Source organism: Gopherus evgoodei, chromosome 1 (assembly GCF_007399415.2).
Source record: "Gopherus evgoodei ecotype Sinaloan lineage chromosome 1, rGopEvg1_v1.p, whole genome shotgun sequence".
Taxonomy (NCBI): Eukaryota; Metazoa; Chordata; order Testudines; family Testudinidae; genus Gopherus; species Gopherus evgoodei.
In genome coordinates, this window is record NC_044322.1 from 312,758,845 (window position 1) to 312,783,434 (window position 24,590).

A 24,590-nucleotide genomic window follows, 5' to 3' on the forward strand; every position below is an offset into this window, starting at 1 on the left:
AATTAGAACCCCAACCTACCGGGTGTCTCCTCATGCCCAAGCTGCTATAGAACGGGAGATCCAAAACATGCTACAAATGGGTATAATCCGCTCATCTACCAGTGCATGGGCATCTCCAGTGGTTCCGGTACCCAAACCAGATGGGGAAATACGTTTTTCCGTGCACTATCGTAAGCTAAATGCGGTAACTCGTCCAGACAACTATCCAATGCCACGCATCGATGAGCTATTGGAGAAGTTGGAACGTGCCCAGTTCATCTCTACAATAGACTTAACTAAGGGGTACTGGCAAGTACCGCTAAATGAACCCACTAAAGAAAGGTCAGCCTTCATCACCCATGCAGGGATGTATGAATTTAATGTGCTTCCTTTCGGGCTGTGAAATGAACCCGCCACCTTCCAAAGGCTGGTAGATGGTCTACTAGCAGGATTGGGAGAATATGCAGTTGCCTACCTCGACAATGTGGCCATTTTTTCTAATTCATGGCCCAAACACCTAAAACACCTGGAAAAAGTCTTTGAGCGCATCAGGCAGGCAGGACTAACTGTTAAGGCTAAAAAGGGTCAAATAGGCCAAAACAGAGTGACTTACCTGGGACACCAGGTGGGTCAAGGAACAATAAACCCCCTACAGGCCAAGGTGGATGCTATCAAAATTGGCCTGTCCCAAAGTCAAAAAACACATCCAATCCTTCTTAGGCTTGGCTGGGTATTACAGGTGATTTGTACCACACTACAGCCAAATCGCTGCCCCACTAACAGACCTGACCAAAAAGACCCAGCCGAATGCAGTTAAGTGGACTGATGAGTGCCAGAAGGCCTTTACCCAGCTTAAGGCGACACTCATGTCTAACCCTGTGCTAAGGGCCCCAGACTTTGACAATCCATTCCTAGTAACCACAGATGCATCTGAGCGTGGTGTGGGAGCAGTTTTAATGCAGGAAGAACCGAATCAAAACTTCCATCCTGTCGCGTTTCTCAGCAAGAAACTGTCTAAAAGGGAAAGCCATTGGTCAATCAGTAAAAAAGAATGCTACGCCATTGTGTATGCCCTGAAAAAGCTACGCCCATACGTCTGGGGATGGCGGTTCCAGCTACAAACCGACCATGCTGCGCTAAAATGGCTTCATACTGCCAAGGGAAACAACAAAAAACTTCTTCGATGGAGTTTACCTCTCCAAAATTTTAATTTTGAAATTCAACATATTTCAGGAGCTTCTAATAAAGTAGCTGATGCACTCTCCCGTAAAAGTTTCCCAAAATCAACTGGTTAAAAAATTGTCCTTAAAATGTAAAAAGTCTTGTAGTTTACATAATTAGTAGTATATGTAAAGGTGCATGTGTTTTATTAATCTGTTTATTCTAAAGTTCTAGGAAAAAACCATCACCAGTGTGGTTCCACACTGTCTGAGATTTGGGGGGCATGTCACAAACAGATAGTTAACAGTTAATGTCTCTTTTACCTGTAAAGGGTTAACAAGCTTAGTGAACCTGGCTGACACCTGACCAAAGGACCAGTCGGGGGACAAGATACTTTCAAATCTTGGTGGAAGGACGTCTTTGTTTGTGCTTTTTGGGTTGTTCTTTGTTCTCTCTTGGAGTTAAGAGGGGCCAGACATGCAACCAGGTTTCTCCAATCTTTCTGAAACAGTCTATCATGTTTCAAATAGTAAGTACTAGATAGAAGGCGGATTAGTCTTTATGTTTGTTTTTTTTATTTGCAAATGTATATTTTGCTGGAAGGATTTTTTTTTCCTCTGTTTGCTGTACCTGTATCTTAGGCTAGGGGGGAGGGGTTCCCTCTAGTCTATATATAGCTGAAGACCCTGTAAACATTTTCCATCTTGGTTTTACAGAGATAGTTTTTACTTTTTCTTCCTTTAATTAAAAGCTTTCTTTTTAAGAACCTGATTGATTTTTTTTCTTGTGTAAAACTCAAGGGAATTGGGTCTGAACTCACCAAGGAGTGGTGGGGGGAGAGAAGGGGGGAAAAAGGTTAATTCCTCTCTGTTTTAGGATCCAAGGAGTTTGGATCGGTGTATCTCTCAGGGAAAGTCTTGGAAGGGGAAAGAAGGGAGGGAATGGTTTATTTCTCTCTGTTTTAAGACACAAGGGATTTAAGTCTTAGGTTCCCCGGGAAGATTTTTGGGGGACAAAAAGTGTACCAAAACACTATATTTTTGGTTGGTGGCAGCGTTATCAGATCTAAGCTAGGAATTAAGCTTAGAAGGGTACATGCAGGTCCCCACTTTTTGGATGCTAAAGTTCAAAGTGGGAATAATACCCTGACACCCTACCATACCAGCGTATTTACCACTCCTCCCAGGTTAGTGTCATCTACAAACTTCCTAAGGGTGCAGTACACACAATCCTCCAGATCATTAATGAAGATATTGAACAAAACCGGCCCCAGGACCGACCCTGGGGCACTCCGCTTGATATCGGCTGCCAGCTAGATATGGAGCCATTGATCACTACCCATTGAGCCTGACGATCTAGCCAGCTTTCTGTCCACCTTACAATCCATTCATCCAGCCCATACTTTAACTTGCTGGCAAGAATATTGTGGGATACCATATAAAAAGCTTTGCTAAAGTCAAGGAATAACACGTCCGCTGCTTTCCCCTCATCCACAGACCCAGTTATCTCATCATAGAAGGCAATTAGATTAGTCAGGCCTGACTTGTCCTTGATGAAGCCATGCTGACTGTTTCTGATCACTTTCCTCTCCTCTAAGTGCTTCAGAATTGATTCTTTAAGGACCTGCTCCATGATTTTTCTAGGGACTGAGGTGACGCTGACTGGCCTTAAGTTCCCTGGATCCTCCTTCTTCCCTTTTTTAAAAATGGGCACTACATAGGCCTTTTTCCAGTCATCTGGGTCCTGCCCCAATCACCATGAATTTTCAGAGATAATGGCCAAAGGCTCTGCAATCACATCCGCCAACTCCTCACCGCATCCGGCCCCATGGACTTGCGCTCGTCCAGCTTTTGTAAATAGTTCTGAACCACTTCTCTCCACAGAGGGCTGGTCACCTCCTCCCTATGCTGTGCTGCCCAGTGCAGTTGTCTGAGAGCTGACCTTGTTCGTGAAGACAAAGGCAAAAAAAGCATTGAGTACATTAGCTTTTTCCGCATCCTCTGTCACTAGGTTGCCTCCCTCATTCAGTAAGGGGCCTACACTTTCCTTGACTTCTTTCTTGTTGCTAACATACCTAAAGAAACCCCTCTCGTTACTCTTAACATCTCTTGCTAGCTGCAACTCCAAGTGTGATTTGGCCTTCCTGATTTCACTACTGCATGCCTAAGCAATATTTTTATACTCTTCCCTGGTCATCTGTCCAGTCTTCCACTTCTTGTAAGCTGCTTTTTTGTGTTTGAGATCAGCAAGGATTTCACTGTTAAGCCAAGCTAGTTGCCTGCCATATTTACTTTTCTTTCTACACATCAGGATTGTTTGTTCCTGCAACCTCAATAAGGATTCTTTAGAATACAGCCAGCTCTCCTGGACTCCTTTGCCCTTCATGTTATTCGCTCAGGGGATCCTTCCCATCAGTTCCCTGAGGTAGTCCAAGTCTGGTTTTCTGAAGTCCAGAGTCTGTATTCTGCTGCTCTTCTTGTGTCTTTTGTCTTTCTTTCAAAAATATGAGTAACCACAAAAATAGCCCCGATCATTGAAGAAAAAACTTACTCAATGTTATTAGTGACCACAAATCAGTACAGTTTCATGGTCTATGAGTAGGGCCCTAACAAATTCACACCCATGAAAAACACGTCACGGATGGTGAAATCATCTTCCCTCTGTGAAACCTTGTCTTGTGTGTTTTTACCCTATACTATACAGATTTCACAGGGACCAGCGTTTCTCAAATTTGGAGTTCTGATCCAAAAAGGAGTTATGGGGGGGTCACAAGGTTAATTTAACGGGGCCGTACTTCTGCGCTGCCATCAGAGCTGGGTGGCCGGAGAGCGGTGGCTGTTGGCTGGGTACCCAACCAACAGCAGGGCAGAAGTAAGGGTAGCAATACCATATCATGCCATCCTCACTTCTGCACTGCTGTCTTCAGAGCTGGGCAGCCAGAGAGTGGCAGCTGCTGATCAAGGGCCCAGTTCAACAGGCAGACAGCGCAGAAGTAACAGTGGCAGTACCATACGATGCCATCCTTACTTCTGCGCTGCTGCTGGCTCTGCCTTCAGAGCTGGGCTCCCTGCCAGCAGCTTCTGCTCTCCAGCCACCCAGCTCTGACAGCACTGCCACTGCCAGCAGCAGTGCATAATTAAGGATAGCAGTACCACAGCCCCCTCTACAATAATCTTGCGACCCCCCCCCCACAACTCTTTTTTGGGTCACGATCCCTACAATTACAACACACTGAAATTTCAGATTTAAATATCTGAAATCATGAAATTTACTTTTTTTAAAATTCTCTGACCATGAAATTGACCAAAATGGACCATGAATTTGGTAGGGCCCTTCCTATGAGAAGTGAGTTAATGGTCACAGTCCATTCCATGGTAGACAGGTTATCATAAGTTAGTGCTAATTCTGTTATATTTTGTAGCTTGTCTTCAAGTGCCCAAGGACTGAACAGGCAGTAACGCAATCTTTGAGATTCTGTTTGAGGTACGTTTTACTGCAGCACTTTGAATATACAAAATGCTGTTTCACACAAGTGGTTTCAATATCCACAGAGTGATACTTGCGCTGCTTGTCACTTATTTTGGGTATTACCTTACTCTGCGAGTTGTCCCAGTGAAATCACTGCTCAAAATACCAGCGGAGGAACCCATGCCTTTGTGAACAAACACAACACACGATTTACTTTATATAATGTTTTTAATCTTTAAGAAGCTTTACAGACATAGAACTACTTAAATATGTTTTACCCCAGTGCCACTCCCTTGACTTCATCCGTTATTCCCAATTTACACCACTGTAAATGAGATTAGTCATAGTAACACTTAAGTAAAAACAGAGGATTTCATACTCTTAACTCCGCCAATAGGGCTCCCATCACAAGCACTACATTTGCAGCATTTTTTTTTTGGGTAGGAATTATAACACTGCTTTGGACAAGATGCACAGTAATGTCATTAGAAACCATTAGATTGAAGTTACTCTGCCTATTCTCACTGGCAAAGGGAAGATTTCATAACAACCTAAGACCCATATGCAGCACTTGGCACTATATTATGAAAAATTGCTAAAACAAAATTCATTATTCACAATTTTAATTCAGAAGGGGGTAAGAGATATAATCTTGAAATTATACCATTATGACTAAGTAGGAAAATTCATTCAGTAGAAATATTTCACTCAAAAATAGCAAATTTATAAGTCCATTAAAACAATACAAATAAGTTTTAACAGGCAGCTAGAGAAAAATGGGATGAAACATTTAAAAAGTGACAAAGTCTGTTGTTTTCCTATCTTTGTACCAATTCATTAATGGGCTTGAACGTGGTGCAAATGGAGTCCACAGCAAAATCCTATGACAGGAGGTTTCGTACCAATACCAAGTTTCAGCCTAGACTGATTGGAAACAAAATACAAGTTAAGAATGGCCTAAATTTGAAAAGGGCTGAGAGACAACGCTTCACAATAGGTTATTTTGGAAAATTCACATATTAATAGTGATATTTCTGTAACACATGTCCCTTCCCCCTCGAGGTCAGGGCCCATTGTGCTAGACATACAGCCATACCTTTCAACACCTACACCTAATGTTTTATTTAAATCATCAGCATTGTTTATTTTAACAGGATTTTTTTTCATTTTGATGGAAAAAACTTTTTGAGGAAAAAAATAGTCGGTCATCAGTTCTGAAGGATGCAGCACAATAAGGGTGCTGCGAAAGTAGTTTATTATGAAACAGAAGGGGATACTTTACAATCTCTAAACCATCATCTGACCCCAATCCTGCAACTCATATGGACTCTTGTGACCTTATGGAGCCCCATTTATTTCTGTGGAAGCTGAAATATCTAACCTACTTTGTGATTATGTTAACATTCACTGAGTATACTTCAATTATTGTTCAAGAACTAAGACCTTAGCAAATGTGTTTCAATGGTAGAAACCTGCACCTTGCTGTGTGTGGGTGGCAGGGTTCACCCATTTGTGATACGTTGCACAATCAAGGCCATAATGCTCTTCTACTGAATAACTCTTACCAAGATCTCATTCCTCCAAAAGGAAAGTATTCTGCACTAGAGTGATGAGGATGTTGTGCAATTAATACAAGGGCATAAAATATTCACAATGGACAACATATATAGAGTAGCAACACAGGAAAATGCACACAGACACAAAGAACTTCAAATCAGAATTCAAGCATCTAGAGATGCAGCTTTTGAGGGAAGAATAATTTACGCTCTGGTCCTCACCAATAAATTATGTTCCTTTAAATAAACAATCAAGATATGAATTGTACTTTTTAAATACTTCCCAACCGATATTAGACATTACCCATTAGGTTATTAAAGGTCAAATTTAAATTACTTAGAGAAGACAGGAAGAAATTATTCTTGTGTTCTATGAAACCAAGAATTTACCTTGGACATCATCCATTCTAGTGAAACTCTCAGAACCAATTTTCCTAATGGAAGCTGAGGAAGCAACCTCAGTGCATTCTATGAGGATAATATTCAGATATTCTTTTCCTTTCCACTCATACTCTTGTGTTACTGTTACTATTATCATCCCCCTCCCTCTCCTTGAGTTTCTATACTCACTTGTGATATCTCATCCATATTTAGGCTATCATTTATATATTGTATGTTTGCTCAACAACCAGCACAATGAGGCCCTGATTCTGATTGGTGCACATAGGTGCTACTGTAATGCAAATAATTTATAAGCATATTTCTTACAAATCATCTTAGAGACACCAACACCTTTAAAAGTCTCAGAACAAAACGTTAATCACAGTAAATCACAGACACTTTCTCTCCCTGCAAATTTGAGCAGAATTGAACCCTTTTTTTCATAACAAGCAGCAAAAAAAAAGGATAAATAGACGCAAATCAGATATTAGGAATTGCAATATACAAAAACCTATAGGAGAACACTTCAATCTCCCTGGACATACAATAGCAGATTTAAAGGTAGTCATCCTGCAGCAAAAAAACTTCAGGACCAGACTTCAAAGAGAAACTGCTGAGTTTCAGTTCATCTGCAAATTTGACACCATCAGCTCAGGATTAAACAAAGACTGGCCAGCCAACTACAAAAGCAGTTTCTCCTCCCTTGGTGTTTACACATTAACTGCTAGAAGAGGGCCTCATCCTCCCTGATTGAACTAACCTCGTTATCTCCAGCCTGATTCTTGCTTGCATATATATACACCTGCCTCTGGAAATTTCCACTACATGCATCCGACAAAGTGGGTATTCACCCACGAAAGCTCATGCTCCAATACTAAGGTGCCACAGGACTCTTTGCTGCTTAAACTTTATAAAGCATACTCTCTATGCCATTATCTAAATCACTGATACAGATACTGAACAGAACTGAACCCAGAACCGATCCCTGTGGGACCCCACTCGTTATGCTCTTCCAGCATGAGTGTGAACCACTGACAACTACTCTCTGGGAATGATTTTCCAACCAGTTATGCACACACCTTATAGTAGCTCCATCTAGGTTTTATTTCCCTAGTTTGTTTATGAGAGGTCATGCAAGACAGTATCAAAAGCCTAACTAAAGTCAAGATCTACCACATCTATCGCTTCTCCCCTAACAGTGCTTGTTACCCTGTCAAAGAAAGCTATCAGGTTGGTTTTACATGATCTGTTCTTGACAAATCCATGCTGACTTATATATCACCTTATTATCTTCTGGTGTTTGCAAAGTGATTGCTTAATTATTTGCTCCATTGTCTTTCTGGGTACAGAAGTTAAGCTGACTGGTCTTTAATTCCCCAGGTTGTCCTTATTTCCCTTTTTATAGATGGGCACTATATTTGCCCTTTTCCAGTCTTCTGGAATCAGTCCCGTCTTCCATGACTTTTCAAAGATAATTGCTAATGGCTCAGATTTCCTCAGTCAGCTCCTTGAGTATTTTAGGATGCATTTCATCAGGCCCTGGTGATTTGAAGACTTCTAACTTGTCTAAGTAATTTTTGACTAGTTCTTTTCCTATTTTAGACTCTGATCCTACCTCATTTTCACTAGCATTCACTATGTCAGATATCCAATTGCCACCAACCTTCTTGGTGGGACAAAGAAGTCATTAAGCACCTCCACCATTTCCACGTTTTCTGTGATTGTCTTTCCCCTCCTCATTGAGTAACGGGCCCACTCTGTCCTTGGTCTTCCTCTTGCTTCTAATGTATTTGTAGAATGTTTTCTTGTTTCCTTTTATGTCCCTAGCTAGTTTGTTCTTGTTTTGTGCTTTGGCTTTTCTAATTTTTACCTACATGCTTGTGTTATTTATTTATATTCATCCTTTGTAATTTGACCAGTCTCCACTTTTTGTAAGACTCTTTTGAGTTTTAGATCATTGAAGATCTCCTGGTTAAGTCAGGGTGGTCTCTTGTCATACTTCCTCTTTCTTACACAGTGGGATAGTTTGCTCTTGTGACCTTAATAATGTATCTCTGAAAAACTGCCAACTGTCTTCAATTGTTTTTCCCCTCAGACTTGCTTCCCATGGGATCTTACCTATCAACTCCCTGAGTTTGCTAAAGCCTGCCTTCTTGAAATCCACTGTCTTATTGTGTCCCTTCTCCCATTCCTTAGAATCATGAACTCTATCATTTCATGATCACTTTCACCCAAGTTGCCTTCCACTTTCAAATTCTCAACCAGTTCCTCTCTCTGTCAAAATCAAATTTAGAACAGCCTCCCCCCAGTAGCGTTCTCTACGTTCTGAAATAAAAGATTGTCTCCAATACATTCCAAGAACTTGTTGGATAATCTTTGCCCTGCTGTGTTATTTTTTCAATCGATGTTGAGATATATATCAATAAAAATAGAAGATTTTCCATTTTGGCAGCCACTTTAATTTTCAAACACTGTTAGATCAATTTTGAAAAGAAACAGATCCGCCTCTCAGATGAACACGCACAACTCAGAGGGCAAGTATGTCTTCCTTACTTTATTTTTATCTGTGCACATTTTCTTTTAGAGATAGGATAATTGCTGATTTCCTCTGGAAAGAGAACAGAAGAACTTGTCTTAAAAGACTATACTGTAGCATGACAGAAGGGGGTGATTTCCTTATCCGACTTCTATGCCAATACCTGCCTACTGTCACTGGATCAAGAAAGAAACACAGAAATACAGTAATGTATATAGTTTTGCAACCAATTATAGTGTAAAAACAACAAGATTCCCCATTCCAAATACAAGCCATCAAAAATGTAAGGGAAACATTCTGTAAAATATTGAAAACAAATTAAAGCACATGTGGTGTAATGGGCAATTACTCAAAAAGATATGGGTCACAAATATAGGGAAATGAAATAAAATGGATTCCTTTATTATCATCAACTCTTTTTGAGAAGCCTTTTAGGCTTGGACAAGTGAAAATTAGACTGGAAATTCTGATTATTTCCATTTATCCATATGCAATAATGTAGTTTTGCTCTCCAATAGCTGCTTGTTATTATAATTGTTACGTTTTAAAAAAGGATACAGAAAGTTACATTTCCAGCAATGAGTGCCAAGCATCTCTCTCATTACTTTGCCCATTTAATAGGAAAAGCATCTTTAACAAACAGCCATTCCTGGATAAGTGGGAGAGATGAAGAAATTCAGACTGATGAAGATGACTTGCTGGTCATAAGAGGCTCTCTCGGTATCTGTCTATTTTCTTAAACACTGGTTGAAACATAACATAAATTAACTGGCAGAACTGATATGATCCCTGAGAGAGTGGTTTAAATGTACATCAAAAAGTCACATAAATGCTCGAGGCAGTGTGGAAGATCTGGAAATGTTCATGAAAACAACACGTTAGGTAAATATAAGCGAATGAATACAAGATATTATACCACTAACTGATTACTCCTAGTTAAGAAAGAAGCATTAACTTAACATTCACTACAGTGAAAAAAATCTGGCAAAGATATACAGAGTGAGTACACTTAATCAGCAAAGAGCTTCTGATTTGGTTTGTATAGGAGACTTAAGTTCACCAATTTTTTCTGAACTTGAAATAGGGATTTCTTACCATGGTCTACTAATATGTGTAAAGTGTGTGTTGGGTTTGGTCTCATGTTATTACATTTAATATAGGAATGTCTGCATAATTATCTTCAGCTGATGGCAGATTTTCCCTTGTTTTCAATTTGTTATTTTGGGGTCCTTTTGAGGGGGTCATAGGTGAACCTACTCCATGAAATGTGAATTAGAGAATGTGACCAACTGCCATTGTTTTCCAGAGTAAGGGGATTGACAGTATGTTAAAATATAAACAGCTAAGTGAAGGTTTGTATCATTTGTCTGCACAGACCCTTAGGGGAAAGGTCAGAGAATTTAATAAGGATGAAATAAAAAAGGAAAGAAATATTCTTTAAAACCTACAAAATGAAATAGAGTGTATATGTGTATACACACACACGTATTTTGATACATCTTATACAATTATATTGCAGGTGTATACTTTTCTTTAAAGTCTATGAGGTGATTCCAAAAAACCTATACAAAGACTGTCATTTTCTTTTAAACACTACAAACCTTTTCTATATGGGGCTTGTCATTCCAGCTCAAATTTAGTGGCTGGAAGACGGAGGTTAAAATGTCTACTTCTACCTGTATACAGATTCTCTTGTAACTGTGTTTAAGAGCTGAAGGGTATTCTGTCTTCTGCCAGGAAGTACTGCCATGGTTTGTGATCTAGTGATGATCCAGAAGTCCTGGGTAGCTGTATTGAGCAGAGTGATTTTCCCTTAGTTGTCAAAGAAATGTTACTAAAACTTGAATGCTCTTGGAATGACACCTTGTATTTTATGAAGCCAGAACCTGAATTACTTTGTGTCAGTTAAAGTTCCAAAATATAAGTTTTGTAAGAATAGAACCATAGGTACATAAACTGCCACGTTTTTCCTCAGCGATTTTCCCTTTGAATTGTTTTATAATTTAGACATGATAATTTAAAAAAAAAATTGCTAAATACTTCTTCCTTGAAGGCATATTCTACTCATGTATTATCTATGTACTGGGTGCTTTACTCTGTGTACAAAACGAGACACGGACCCATCAAACAAGAGTATTTATCTGCATACCTTCTATAATTTATATAGGAATTTGCTGCCTCGTAATGGACTGGCCAGCAAAGAGAATATTTATCAAAAATTGCTGGACAGACCATAACTAAGCATATATTATGTAAGGTATGTACCATTACAAATAAATACCCTTGGGTGATGGGACAATGTTTGGTTTGTACACAGAGTAAAACACCCAATACCTGAGTAATGGATTATTGGACATGCTTTCTAGCAAGAAGCAGACATTCAACCGTTTGCTGGTTTTCAGATGACTGTGCCTCTAAAATATTAAATAATTTAAAAGAAAATCTTAGGGAAAAAAGAAGAATCTGTATCTATTGTTCTTAACTTATACATGTACACAATTTACATTTTAAGTAATGTACAACAGGTAAAGGACCCAATCCCTCTGTTCTGGATTTGAGGACGTGCCTTTAAAAAAATGCAGTGAGGCATCGGTTTTTAAATTAGTATGACTACAGACAGGTTTGAAAACCAAGCACGGGTAAAACAAGATATAGAATTCTAATGTATACAAGTATGAAAACTGTAGGATTCACACTGCATGACAGTTTATGCATAACTGCACTTTGCTTGCAAACATTTAGTTTTAGGATCTGGGTGGTTAAATAGAAGTATATCGACAATTAGTTCCATCTATCTATAGTTTCACTGGTTATCAAATGATCAGCTAGAGTTATGGGCCTAACTGCAGGAGCATAAATTACATTTCAGGTGCTGCTTTACACCCTTCATTATGACTATTTGATCGATAGATATCACTGCACAGAAAGCCTGCAAACTATGTATTTCTGCTACATAAACTGCCTAGAACACTTAAGTAGCTATATTATTAAAAAAAAAAATTGACATGCCAGTGGTTTTCATGGATTTCCCAGATGTGCCACACAACATAATTTGTTTGAGCAGCAGCCAGAAGTTTATGAGAACTCCCTGTGTATTCTCCTTTCCTCTCGTGTCAATGTAAATTTATTTGGCACAGAAGCTTCAGCAAGTGTGATTTGAGTAAATCAGCATATAACATCAATATAACACTACTTGCAGGTTTTAGCTGACCATAAAGCTATTGCTACTTGGCAACACTGCCAAGGACCTGACCAACTTGTGACTGATTTCAATGCCATTAAAACATAATGTGGCAGAAATGTAGATAAGACTGAGATAATGGAAATATGAAATATGGTATTTGAGCAGTATCCCTAGGGGCACCACCAACATTACTGTCCATCCTGAACTCTCGTGCTTTTGATATAAGGATAATCCAGATCTGACCTATATGAAACAGTTGAAACGGCTGTAATTTTTAATTAATTAGAATAAATTAAACTAAACTTCTTCTGGGGCCATGTACACTTAAAGTGCGCTTGACAGAAGTGGAGTTAATCATTCCGGAATGGTGGGGAGAAGGGAAAGGAGTATCCATATCCTTTGAAATCTTCAAAGATGATCCCAAAGCAATCGGAAAAAAACCAAGATTTTATGGTTCAGCCATATTTAAAAGACAGAGTCGGCTGATTTGTAGAAACCCACAAAATATTTGACAATAAGAGACTGCACAGAAATGAAAACAGGTGTGCTTTATGACCATTCTTGGATTGTTTTAACAACAAACCTTTCTTGAAGCTTATAAATTTCTGTAGCATTTCATGCCATTCTGAGAAGCAAAGACCAAAGCTTTCTGATCTCCACAACAAATATACTTGATCAAGTCAGAATGTCAGATTTATCTTTTACTGTGTCTCATGTACATAACTAAGTGCAAATTAATCTTTCCTCTCAGTAGTTTCGCTTTCATGCCAGCCCTATCATGTAGTATAATCACATCTTAATAAAAAATAAACTGACAATATATTGGTGAGTGGAAATGCATTCAAGCTTTTTATTTCAAAATCTTCCACTAGTCTGAAATGTTCTTAAATGGTAAAACTATCACTATTACAACCTAATGAAAAAAATATCTAACCAGTTTTTTTAAGAGAGATTTTTAAACCACTCCATCATTTAATATACTGAAGTTGAGTAACAAAATTTAACCTGATCTTACTCATATGTTTGTAAAAGCAATATAATTCTTTTTGTGTTTTAAATATTGGTTTAATGTTTATTTTTCCTTTAAAAGGCAGGGAGAATGCAGCGCAATTCAACCCCACAACAACAAGTCAGTAATTCATGTGCTAAATTGAAAAATGAAAAAGGTGCCTATATGAAAAGAACTTGCAATTTCAAATGTCCAAAGGGTTATTATATTTATATTCCTGTTCTGTTACTTAATAATGTCAAACACTTCCATGTAATATTTAGCTCAAAATTCTGTTTTAGGGTTATTAATGGCCAAACTCCCTACTTTAGGAACAGATAATTTATATAGCGCTCTCTTATGATTCAAACAACAATACTGCATACCAATCTTCATGCTATCCTATCCTCGGATATGCTGCATTTTGCTCTTCAAAATACGACTGCATGTGCTTGCCCAAATGTAGTGGCTGATTTTCAAAGATAGGTGGCAATGCAACCCTCATAAGAGAGGTATTAAATGACATTTTCTCAAGTATCTTAAAACTAGGTAATTACCAAAGAACTAATGACTCGAAAAAGAAAACATGTAGTATATGAAAATATGGCTTATTTGCTTGCTAACAGATGATTAGTCAGGAGTCCCATGCTGTCAACTTTAGCCTGGTTAAGTAGTAAGTACTCTATATTAATACTATGTCATGAATCCTAAACAAGGAAGGTCCGTTTCTCCTTTCCTAAAAAGGCTTTCCTTCTCTCAGTATTGGTGTATTAGTGACAGATAACACTCTCTTTAAAGATAATCACCTTCCTAAGAAAAGGTGCAGATTCACATATGTCAAGACCACAGATTAGAGTGATACTTGTATTGATGTTCATACAAATGAATGTAATCAATATAATGTATCAATACAGGTAATCCTGGCACATTGGTAAGTCCAGATCAGTCCGATTAAGTGATCTGTTTGAAATATTTTTGTCCTATGCTAGTCATACTTTCATTTTACAATTACTGGCTGTTCTGCTCAAGAGGAAATAAACTCTGTCTAAATCTGAATGCTAATAAAGAGGTAACAGGGGAATCCATTGTATCACTGAGCTATTTGAATTTAAGTACTGTGAAGATAACCAGACAGTTAATAAAAATTGGATACATTTCTGGCACGTAGGACTGTATAATGAAATTTTTCAGCTAGTGCATCAATAACCTTTGCAAAACACTCACCTCTTCAATTGGGCAGGTCTACATTAAGAAATAAAAGATGTAATGAACTAGCATGATGAACCAGGGTCTTCAAAGATCATATTCAGTATTAAAATTCCATAACTGTGAATGTAGTCTATTTCTGCTAGACTGACTTTTATTTATTTATTTACAGGTCTTGCAGGACAAATGCAGTACTAAGGCAAAACTGAAATGGAAGATATTTAAGTAGCCAAATATCACCGAGCTAGTAATTGGAATGAAAGTCAGCACTGGCAATGTTCCACTAGTTCTCCTGTCGTGATGACATTTGTTGCCATGACTAGCAGATGTCACACTGTTCAAATGCAGTGTATTCTACAGAGAGTCATGCAGAAGAAAGGAGAAAGATGAGATATAGAAGTACAAATCTCCTTTTTACGATTTCACATGTAATTTCAGTATTAGCTAACCTACTATTTGTGACTTAAAAATGTATATTTTAATACCAAAGCACAGAACTTCTACTATTAGAGTCTGGCTGTGGACCCTGTTTGCCTGAAGACATATTCTGATTGACTGATTGTGCCTTTCTGATGATGTCACAGATGTGTACCAAGTCCCAATGGCACATACTGAAGACCTTTTCAGTGAATCGTACACAAAAATCTCTACGCCTATTAGGTAAATTGAGGGATGGGAAAAATGTGGAGGCAGAAAAGCCAAAGATAACAAGTAAAGAGGTAAAGAGAAGCACTGGAGGGAGAGTTCAGAGTGATGGGATGAAGGGAAAAGTCACAACTTTAAAAAAATGTCCAACTCTTAAAGTTGGAAGCTGCCATTTCAGCAGCAGTCTGTGGTCCTTTAAGCCATTTTAACTCCTTTTCTAGTGAAAAACTAACTGTGGACTCTTCAGTATTCCAAAGTTTGTTTTTTAAAAAAATATTGTATTTTAAAAAGGATGAAGAAAATGGAGTTGGGCTTCTGGTGACAGTAAGATGCAGAGAAGGAGTTCAGCTACCCTTTATTAAAAAACAGAGAAAGATTGTTATAACAGTTCTCAGATAAATTAATTCAAGATAGTAGAGAAAAAGGATGTATTTATGTAGATAGATAGAGGTATCCACCTTTTCTCTTGTTAGGAGCTACTTTTCACAGTGGAAGGATAAACGATCTTTTTTAAAATGAAATTGTAAAGAGTCCTATTCTAACAGCAATAAGTTATGTCAAGGAGTCCAGTGGTACCTTAGGACTAACAGATTTATTTGGGCATAAGCTTTCATGGGTAAAAAAAACCCATGAAATCTTATACCAAAATCAATTTGCTAGTCTTTAAGATGCCACCGGACTCCTTGTTGTTTTTGTGGATAAAAACTAACACGGCTACCCCCTGATACTTGAAGCTATGTCAGCGGATAACTTGCCGATTGCCTACTAAGATATTGGTGCATGTCTTATAATATGCACTAACAGCCTACTAATCCACATGGTGGGTAAAGGCAAATATGCAGTTATGACTTTTAAAAATAGTGCAACTTATGGGGGAACATATGCATATACTCCGCATGATCTCATTTTGGGACAGACAGACGCTTGGCAAGAGCAAACAGCTGCTTCCATCAAAGTAAGTGGACATTAAGTTACAAGAAAAGTATAGTAGATAGAATTCTGAATGCCTATTAGAAACTCTCCTTCTAAAGAATTGTTTGGAATGTAAGGCTGCTTCTATTTTATTCTCTCTTATCGCCACTCATATTTCTCATCATCACTACAAATCCCAAAGGGTTGTGGCCTCCTTGCAGATCAATTTTTTAATAAGTCCTTAGGGTGCTCTGGCTGTATTCAGTTAATGTCCATCACTGGCAATCTTATCACGACACCAAAGTTTTTGGTGCTTGCCTGTTCAGCAGCTATGTAGTAGCATTCCTTGGTACACATTCTTCTATTTCTCTCACCATACAATTATACTTGAAGATGAAAAGCTCCAAGAATGCCATTTCTCAATGCTATTATTGGATATTCAGTTTTGTCTTACTTAATCTCAGAGCGAAAAGAGTGCTTTGAAAAATATTACAATGTTATTTGTTAAATCATGCCAGCATTAAGAAGAGGTAAGTGCATCCAGTCCCGGACCCCCAATCTACTGCACCAAGGAAGAGAGAGTATCAATCAGCTCTCAGACTCAGTCCATATATTATGAAAACTACAAAATGAAACCCCATTAAGCTTAATAAGCTTAACAACATGTACTTTATATTAAACCTTCTTACCTAGGGTTGACTTTTACTAGGGTTCCTAGCTCAGGACAGCTCAAAGTCACATTCTAGATCCTCTCTTCTAAGAGAGCCACATCTACATCCCTTTAATAAGTAATGAGTCACCTGCTTCAGTCAGCCAGTACAATCAGCCCATGCTAACAGTGAAGGATATATCAGGCAAACGCTACAAACCTGTTACATTTATTAATATCAGTGTATGTTTTGTTTTAAATACTCACATGCAGTTTGACAAGAATAAACTGATACATTTTTGTTTGAAAAATATAAGTTACATAATAGTAAACTGCAGTTCTAAGAATAAAAATAAATTTAATCTTTGCTTTAAAAAAAAAGAATTGAAGAGATTATATTCCGGTATGTTCATTAAATCTGTCTGATATTCTGTAAATGTAGCCTGACATCTGAACACACATTGACCAACCCACTGCCTTTTTAATACACAATACTCCCATAAAGTAGACAGTATAACATAAAGACTAACATAGTGAGTGCAGCTAATAACTAGTAATGTGTTAAATAAAAATCCTGATGAGAAGCATAATGAGGATTCAGTTTGTCATAAGAAATATTTCACTCAGCAAATTAAAAATGTTCACATCAGCATAGCCTACATACTCTAATTCAGGTGCTGCTGTTCAAAATAGATATTGATGATTTGCCCTTATATAATGCCTTCCATTTCTCTATACAAACAAAGTCAAATTATTGTTGATGTGTATTATCCCCCATTGTATAGGCGAAGACAACTAAAGCACAGAGAAATGACCTCATTGCATTAGAGTATTATTACACACATGACTAACCTTAAGCAATGAGTAGTGCCATTGACTTCAAGTCATACACTTTCAGTGAATGTAAGTACCTTTTGCTTAAAGTTAGGTGAGTGTTTAACTTGTTGAATTGAGGTCTAAATGAACTGTTAAAGCTCAGACATGAAGTCTGTGATACAGCTGGGTCTCCTGACTCCCAGTTTAAAACTGAAATCCTATGGCCCTGCTGAGTCCATTTGAAGATTATGCAGATACTGAAATACTTATACATACTTTCTGGTGTGAATAGCTATAGGTAACTCACTTTATCGCACAGCCCAAGATTACTATTCTCTTATTTTTTCCAAATCAGATACTAGAATAAATATTTTTCTCTCAGAGAAGCAGATAAATCTGTAAACAGAGCTGCATGTTACAGCAACGCTTATTGAAAACTATACAGCGCCATATAAGAAGTGCCTGCTTGCCATGACAAAATAGCATAGTGAGTGGTAGTTCTACCATGGTTGAGATTTTAACTTAACAGAAGGGTTTGTTAAAAGAATGTCATAGAAATGGCCAAAAAAAAAATGAATGCAAACTATGAACAGTGTTTTATTTTGTCATGTTGGTTTGATGAAAAAAAGGATTCCTAAAAAAAACACATAAGTATTCAAAAATCACCCTGAAGGTAATTTTTCAATGCTCATAGTTCATAGACTTTAAGGTCAAAAGGGACCATTATGGTCTTCTAGTCTGACCTCCTACACAATGAAGGCCACAGAATCTCACCCACCCACTCCTGTAACAAACCTCTGACCTACGTCTGAGCTACTGAAGTCCTCAGCTTGTGGTTTAAAGACTTCAAAGTGCAGAGAATCCTCCAGCAAGTGACCCATGCCCCATGCTGCAGAGGAAGGCAAAAAAAACCCAGGACCTCTGCCAATACTGTCTTGCCTTTCTTCACACCACTTTTGGAAGAAATCTAAATACTTCAGGTATGTCTACACTAAACCCAGGTCTGCAGGACCTAGTCTGCACACTCCAGCCTGGGACTGAGCAGGACTTCTCTGCAACTGCAGCTCCAGGCTGTTTCAGGCCTGGACCCAGACATCTGAACTAACAGCTGGGAGCCTGGATCTTCTGTGCACTCAATGACTCTGCTGCTGGGCTCAGGCAGTGTGAAAGAGGAAGTTACCTGATTCAAATGCAAATAGGACAAGTGTCAGCCCTGTGGGTGATGAGAGGAAATAGGTGGGGACAAGAGTCTGGGGATAGGGAGGCAGAAGCTGGGATTGATGACTGCTGAGGGTTGCAGGGGACAGACAGACTAGGATTTTGAGGTAGGGAGGGAGTGTGGGATTGGCTAGATACCTAAGGAGCCAGATGAAGAAACTGAGACAGATTGGGCAAGGACACTAGGACTAGAATCTGGGGAGAGGAACTAAGGAGCAGGGGAGACAGATCAGCTGAAGAACCAAGGGGCAGACTTGTCAAATAGACTAGGACTGATAACCAGTGAGGAGAAGCAGACAAGTCTGATGAGGAGTTGGGGTGTGAAGGGAGAACTGGGAATGACTGGGCAAAATGACTTGTACAGGGAGCATGTGTGAAATGGGAAGAATGGGACTGCAGTGAGGATTCAAGGTGGGGAGAGACAGGAGTGAGATAGGAACAGGAGGGATGGGACTGAGCAAAAGGGGTCATGCTTGAAGAGAATGGCAGAAAAGTATGTGCCCACTAGAGAACTCTCCCCTCTAGAGCCTAAAATGGAACCCAAGATTCCTGAGTCTCACCATTCTTCTTCTGTCAGCAAATATCTGGGAAACCCACTGGCAAAATGTGTCCCCCATCTCCTTCTGGTGCTGGTCCACACAGGATGACAACTTTCTACTGCTATGAGTTATTCCATCAGCTCAAGTGGCAGAAGTCTGTGCAGTGGACTTAAGGTTCCTACCCTGCTGATGACCCATATAGGTGTCAATATGATGCCACATACCAGATATCCATTTTTCCAGTTTTATTTTTAAAAACCTCAGAAATCACACACAAAAAATATGTTGAAAGAATGTTACTAACGTTGCAAAGTCAAGTACACAAAAATTAGGAAATACCAGAATGAAGGCAGCCTGGGCAACTTTCCCCGTGCATATGCATTATGATATAATCTTAAATTACATGATCATATACGATGTTTTCCACAGGCATCTACCTCATTCAGTGAACAGCACAGACCCACTCTTAGGATGGAGCAATGCTGTGCAGCGAAATCAATGTTGTCTGTACCACCCCCTGCTTCATTTGTTGCAGAAGTTGGAAGGTGTAGGGTGAATAAATCAGGGAAGATTGGTAGTGAATGAGTCAAACAACAGTTTTAAGAGAAAGGATGGCCTCAAAGCTAAGGAAATTGAATGCTGTTCTTTGGAACTGGATTCCGTTCCCGACTCTAACAGAGCTCCTCTGTGATGCTAGGTAAGTCACACAAACCAAACTTTTCACACGTGGTCAGTAATTGAGCGTTGCTCATATTTCTGGGAGAGCAACATGAGACCCTGGAGTCAGATTTGCAGAGTGCTGAGCACTCAGTGAGGCAGCTCAACTTCGAACAAAGTGCTATATAATGCTATGCATTCTGAAAAATCAGGTCCTAGGTGTCTCAGATTAGGCACCCAAAATTAATGGATACCTTTGACCTTAATCTTTCTATGCTCAGCCATTTCATAGGGGTGTTGTACAAATACATTTGTTAATATCTGTGAAGCACTGAGATACTATAGTGATGAATTCTGTCTTCAGGACAGAGTTTGAATAGTATGTAGTAATAAGCAATGAAGAGAAAATAAAATGTTGAAGAGCAGCACCTTATGCGTATGTCTATACTGCTATTAGACACTCACAGGTGGCCCATGCCAACTGACTTGGGCTTGCAGGGCACAGACTAAGGGGCTGTTAAACTCTGGTGTAGACATTTGGTTTCAAGCTGCAGCTCAAGCTCTGGGAACATCCCACCTCATAGAATCCTAGAGCCCAGGCTCCAGCCCAACCCTAAATATCTACATTGCAATTAAACAGGCCCATAAGCGCAAGCCCAAGTCAGCTGACACCAGTTAGCTGCAGGTTTTTAATTGCAGCGTTGACCCTAAGTGAGCATCTTCCATTCTGTGCACTAAACAAGGCAGGGTCTTGTGATCATGTCATTAAAGACTATAGCATAATGCATACACACAAGGGGGCAAATTAAGCTTGTATAGACTATACAAAGGTGGAGAGGAAACCAAGGGGCTTCCTCTTTAACTTCTTCCTATTTCCAAGCTTTTAAGTTTGAAGTGGATGAGGTATGTCCTGAACTGTCATAGCTTTTGTTTGTTAATCTCTTGAAGTAACTGTTGCTAGTGGAAACAAACAATTTCAGAGAAAGAGCACTATTGACCAGGTCCTGGAAACAAGGGGAAATTGTAACTGAAGTCAGTGGGAGTTTTGCCAGATTAAGGATGGGTACCTACGATCATACTGAAACATCAATTTACAGGGATTTTTATGGTATATATATATATATATATATATATATAAACTAGTGATGCAAAGGTAATACTTTAAGATTTTTAAAAGTTCTCAAGTCCAACCTTGTTATGAAAGACCTCCTCTTGCTGTTTAATAATTACTATACTGAGGCAGAAATTACCTATGTTTTTAAAAAGTGATTTGCTAATACTCATCTTAAATAATGGATGTTAGTTAACATCTTCTTTGTTTCAGATAGCACTGCACAGAACTATATAGCCTTCTTTAGAAAAAAAAATTTCTGTGTCAGACATAGTTACATAATGGCTTATAATCACAAACTGGAATTCAATTTAAAACTATTTTTTTAGTTCAGTGATACTCAGAGTGTGGCTTGTGAGCTGCAACTGGCTCTTTAACATGTCTTCTGCAGCTTTTTGCTGCACATGATATTAAAACACTGTGATTTAATTATTAGCCAACCTAAGTTATTAACCAATCAGGATGATTTTTCTATGTTATTAACCAGTTATGAACTTCCACTAAGTTATTAATTTATTTGCTGTGAGAATTATATAATAAAACTAAATATTTTTCCTGTCATACAGCTTACATATGACTAGTACTATAGTAAATGAAACAGTGAATTCACATTACTGTGGCTCTTTTGGGTAATGTTGATCGCTAATTTGGCTCCTGAACCACTAAGTCTGCTTATCACTGCCTTAGCTTAAGGGTCATAGTTCATTTTAATTAATAAATGGACTGTATTTATTAGTTACATAGATAATCTCTAATACACGCCAAAGGCAGAAGTTCTTGCTTTCATATATAATTAAATAGCATTCCACCCAGGAAGCTAAATTCCATAAAAAGATGGTCATTTTCCTTCTGCAACTCAGTGATCAGAAACACTTAAGTGCCCATCCTCTTGAAATGACTTTTAGCTGAGCTCAGCAGCGACAAAGTCTGCAAAAGATCTCTCTACTTTCATCAGCAGGTGTTACTACAGTCAATGTGAGTTACTACTGTTTACACACAGTGCCAAAGAAAAGGAGAGTAACTAACATTTAAAAATAAAAACAGTGAAGTAATGTGATTGTAACTGTAATAAGAGGTAATAAAAAGGTCTTGCAACCCAATTACCATAAATACATGGAAACAGTTTTTTCTCAAATAAATAAATAAGACATGGTGCTACCTTCCTTTGTGTATGCAGACTGGCTCCAAAAGATGCCTGCACAGCAACAACAGTAGTGTGAAAATGGGAGTGAGTTATAAATGTAGACACGTTTCACAAGCTTCCAAACATTCATTCACATGACAAAAATATTCCTAGAAATCAATGATAGAAATAGATCTTCTGTACTGGATCTTTTTGTCCAATCCATGCCAATGCATACTGAGGATGAAGAATGTATAATGCTTTTTAATGGTTTTTATTATTATTATTATTATTGGCAGGGATTGTGACACACCAAAAAAAGCTGCATTTTACAAAGGGTGCATATCCTACTTCCTGCAGTAGGAGTCTGGTGTTCTGAGACCACCCTGTACCCACTATTATTAGCACAGGGAAGGCATTTTGTAACGTGGGCATGGTAATTCAAGAATTCAAGCCGGCATTTCCACATGTTGTGAAAATTGATCTGATTTCCATATTCTGGCCAATGCCCTTAGTACATGTATGTCATCTCCTATCTGCCTTGCTTGGACCATCCATAGCCAATACCAGCCTGAAATAGTGACTAGGAACAGTCTCCCTCCTCCTTATCTGTCTCTACTGCAATTCCAGACACTCATGAACAGAAAATGCCACCGACTTGCAGTCACTTCTCCGAACCCACATGGGAAATTATGATTCAGTTTCAGTGTTCAGGCCACAGAATAATATACTCTGTGCTTCCTGTCTAAGAAAAAGAAATGGCTGGACTGCAAGGTTGGGGAGGAGGAAAGCCTCTTCTACCTGAAGAGACATAGGGAAGGAAGGGGTGGGGGGTGATTGGTCTCAAATATGCACATATTCCTGTGATATCCTGGATATACAAGTGGCTCCTAATCCTCCAGCAAGGCTGCACATTATCAACATGCCAGTCACAGATTAGTGGTACTGCTGCAGCTGCCACAGTAGCCCCGCTGCTGAATCTAAGGGGAAAGTTGACTTGTCACCGTCCCCATCCTTCCTCTGTTGAATGCGTTGCATCACGCAAAGCTCTGCCTCTTCCCAAGACATTTCCCCATCTACCTACCTTGAACCCTCCCCTTGCCGAGTCACACTTCAAGCATTCTGTCCCTGCAGCCCCAATGTGCTTGCTCCCCTAACAAAATGCAACAGGATCTTTTTATTGCTATTATTTTACAGCATTTGCAAATTATTATTTTTTTTACTAAGAAGCAAATATTCCCCCGCGCGCAGAAGACAATAAATAAATAGCAGGCTGTGTCCTACCTGTGCAATGCTGCTGCTACTGCACAGCGGGGCTGTCACCTAGAGGAGCCCCCACTTCCGCTGCAAACACCTGGGAGTACCGTACCCTGCTCTGCTCTGCGCGCCCAGCCAACCTGCGGGCAGCGGCCCGCCCTTTCCCAGCCCGCACTGGGGGCTCGCGACTAGCGGGGCCGATTGGGGTAGGGGGAGCGGCGGGCACTGATTGGACAAGGGTGATGTCACTCCCAGGCTGCGCGGCGGGGGGGCTGGGAAGCCGCCCGGCTGCAGCGGGTCCGCAGTCCGAGGGGGTAGTGGGCGGGAAGCTGCGGGGCGCTGAGCGCTGGCCCGGTGCAGCCCGTTCAACCGAGGGAGGGAGAGTAGGTAGGAGACCGATGCTGGGGGCCGGCGCGCTCTGCATCCCCCAGCCACCCAGTCCTGCGGGGGTCAGGCAGCGTGTGCGCGGCCCTCGCACATGCCCAAAGCGGCTGCCCTTCCCCAGCCCTTTGCCCTGAGAGTCATTGTCCTCCCCTCGCAGCTGGGCGAGTGGGGTACGGAGAGAGATGAGAGGAGCTGCTGGGGAGAGAGGAGCAGGCTGGCAGGGGTGATGCTCAGAGGGCCAAAGGGGCACACCCAGGATTACCATCTTCAAGGTTCAGTAAGGACTCAGCCCCTGCCAATCACGAGATTGGGTCAAAATCATGAGGTTTTTAATACTGCATTTTGCCTTGTTTGCTTTCTGGGTTTTGAGCCTTTGGGTTGTATGGGGACCATGTTTTCAAGCTTTTATCCACAGATATAAAGGCCACATGTACTTAAAAGCTGAGAGTCTTGCATATTCAGATGACTCCAGAAGCTGGGGATTGAGGAAAAACAGCAAATATGATGGGAGACCAGTCAGGGATCAGATGGGCATATGCAGGAGAACATAGTGAGGTGGTTTGCTGTACAGTGAGTGCAGGAGAACAGGACCAGTGCTGGGATGCAGCTGTGACCAACTACACTACAGGGAGTGGGGAAGGACAGAGTAGGAATTGAACTGCAACCTTTAGAGCTCAAAGCATGAACTGCTACATCTTGAGCTAAAGAGCCAAAACACATAGCGTGGAACTGTAACATTTCATGTCATCTGTAGATTTACACAGAGTGAGAACCTGCACTACACATTCACCACAAGGTTACACATACAAGAAAATAGATC

At 39.7% G+C, this 24,590-nt stretch overlaps 1 protein-coding gene across 3 annotated transcripts in view; it reads right to left on the reverse strand.

Annotated features, from left to right (window-relative positions):
- Nucleotides 1-23,571, reverse strand: part of CNTN1 (contactin 1) — a 441,096-nt gene extending 417,525 nt beyond the window's left edge. For all 3 annotated transcript variants that reach the window (XM_030548963.1, XM_030548961.1, XM_030548962.1), the window contains exon 1: nt 23,414-23,571. The gene's annotated coding sequence lies outside the window, so the exon portion shown is untranslated. The remainder of the gene's footprint in view (nt 1-23,413) is intronic.
- Nucleotides 23,572-24,590: the final 1,019 nt, after the last annotated feature.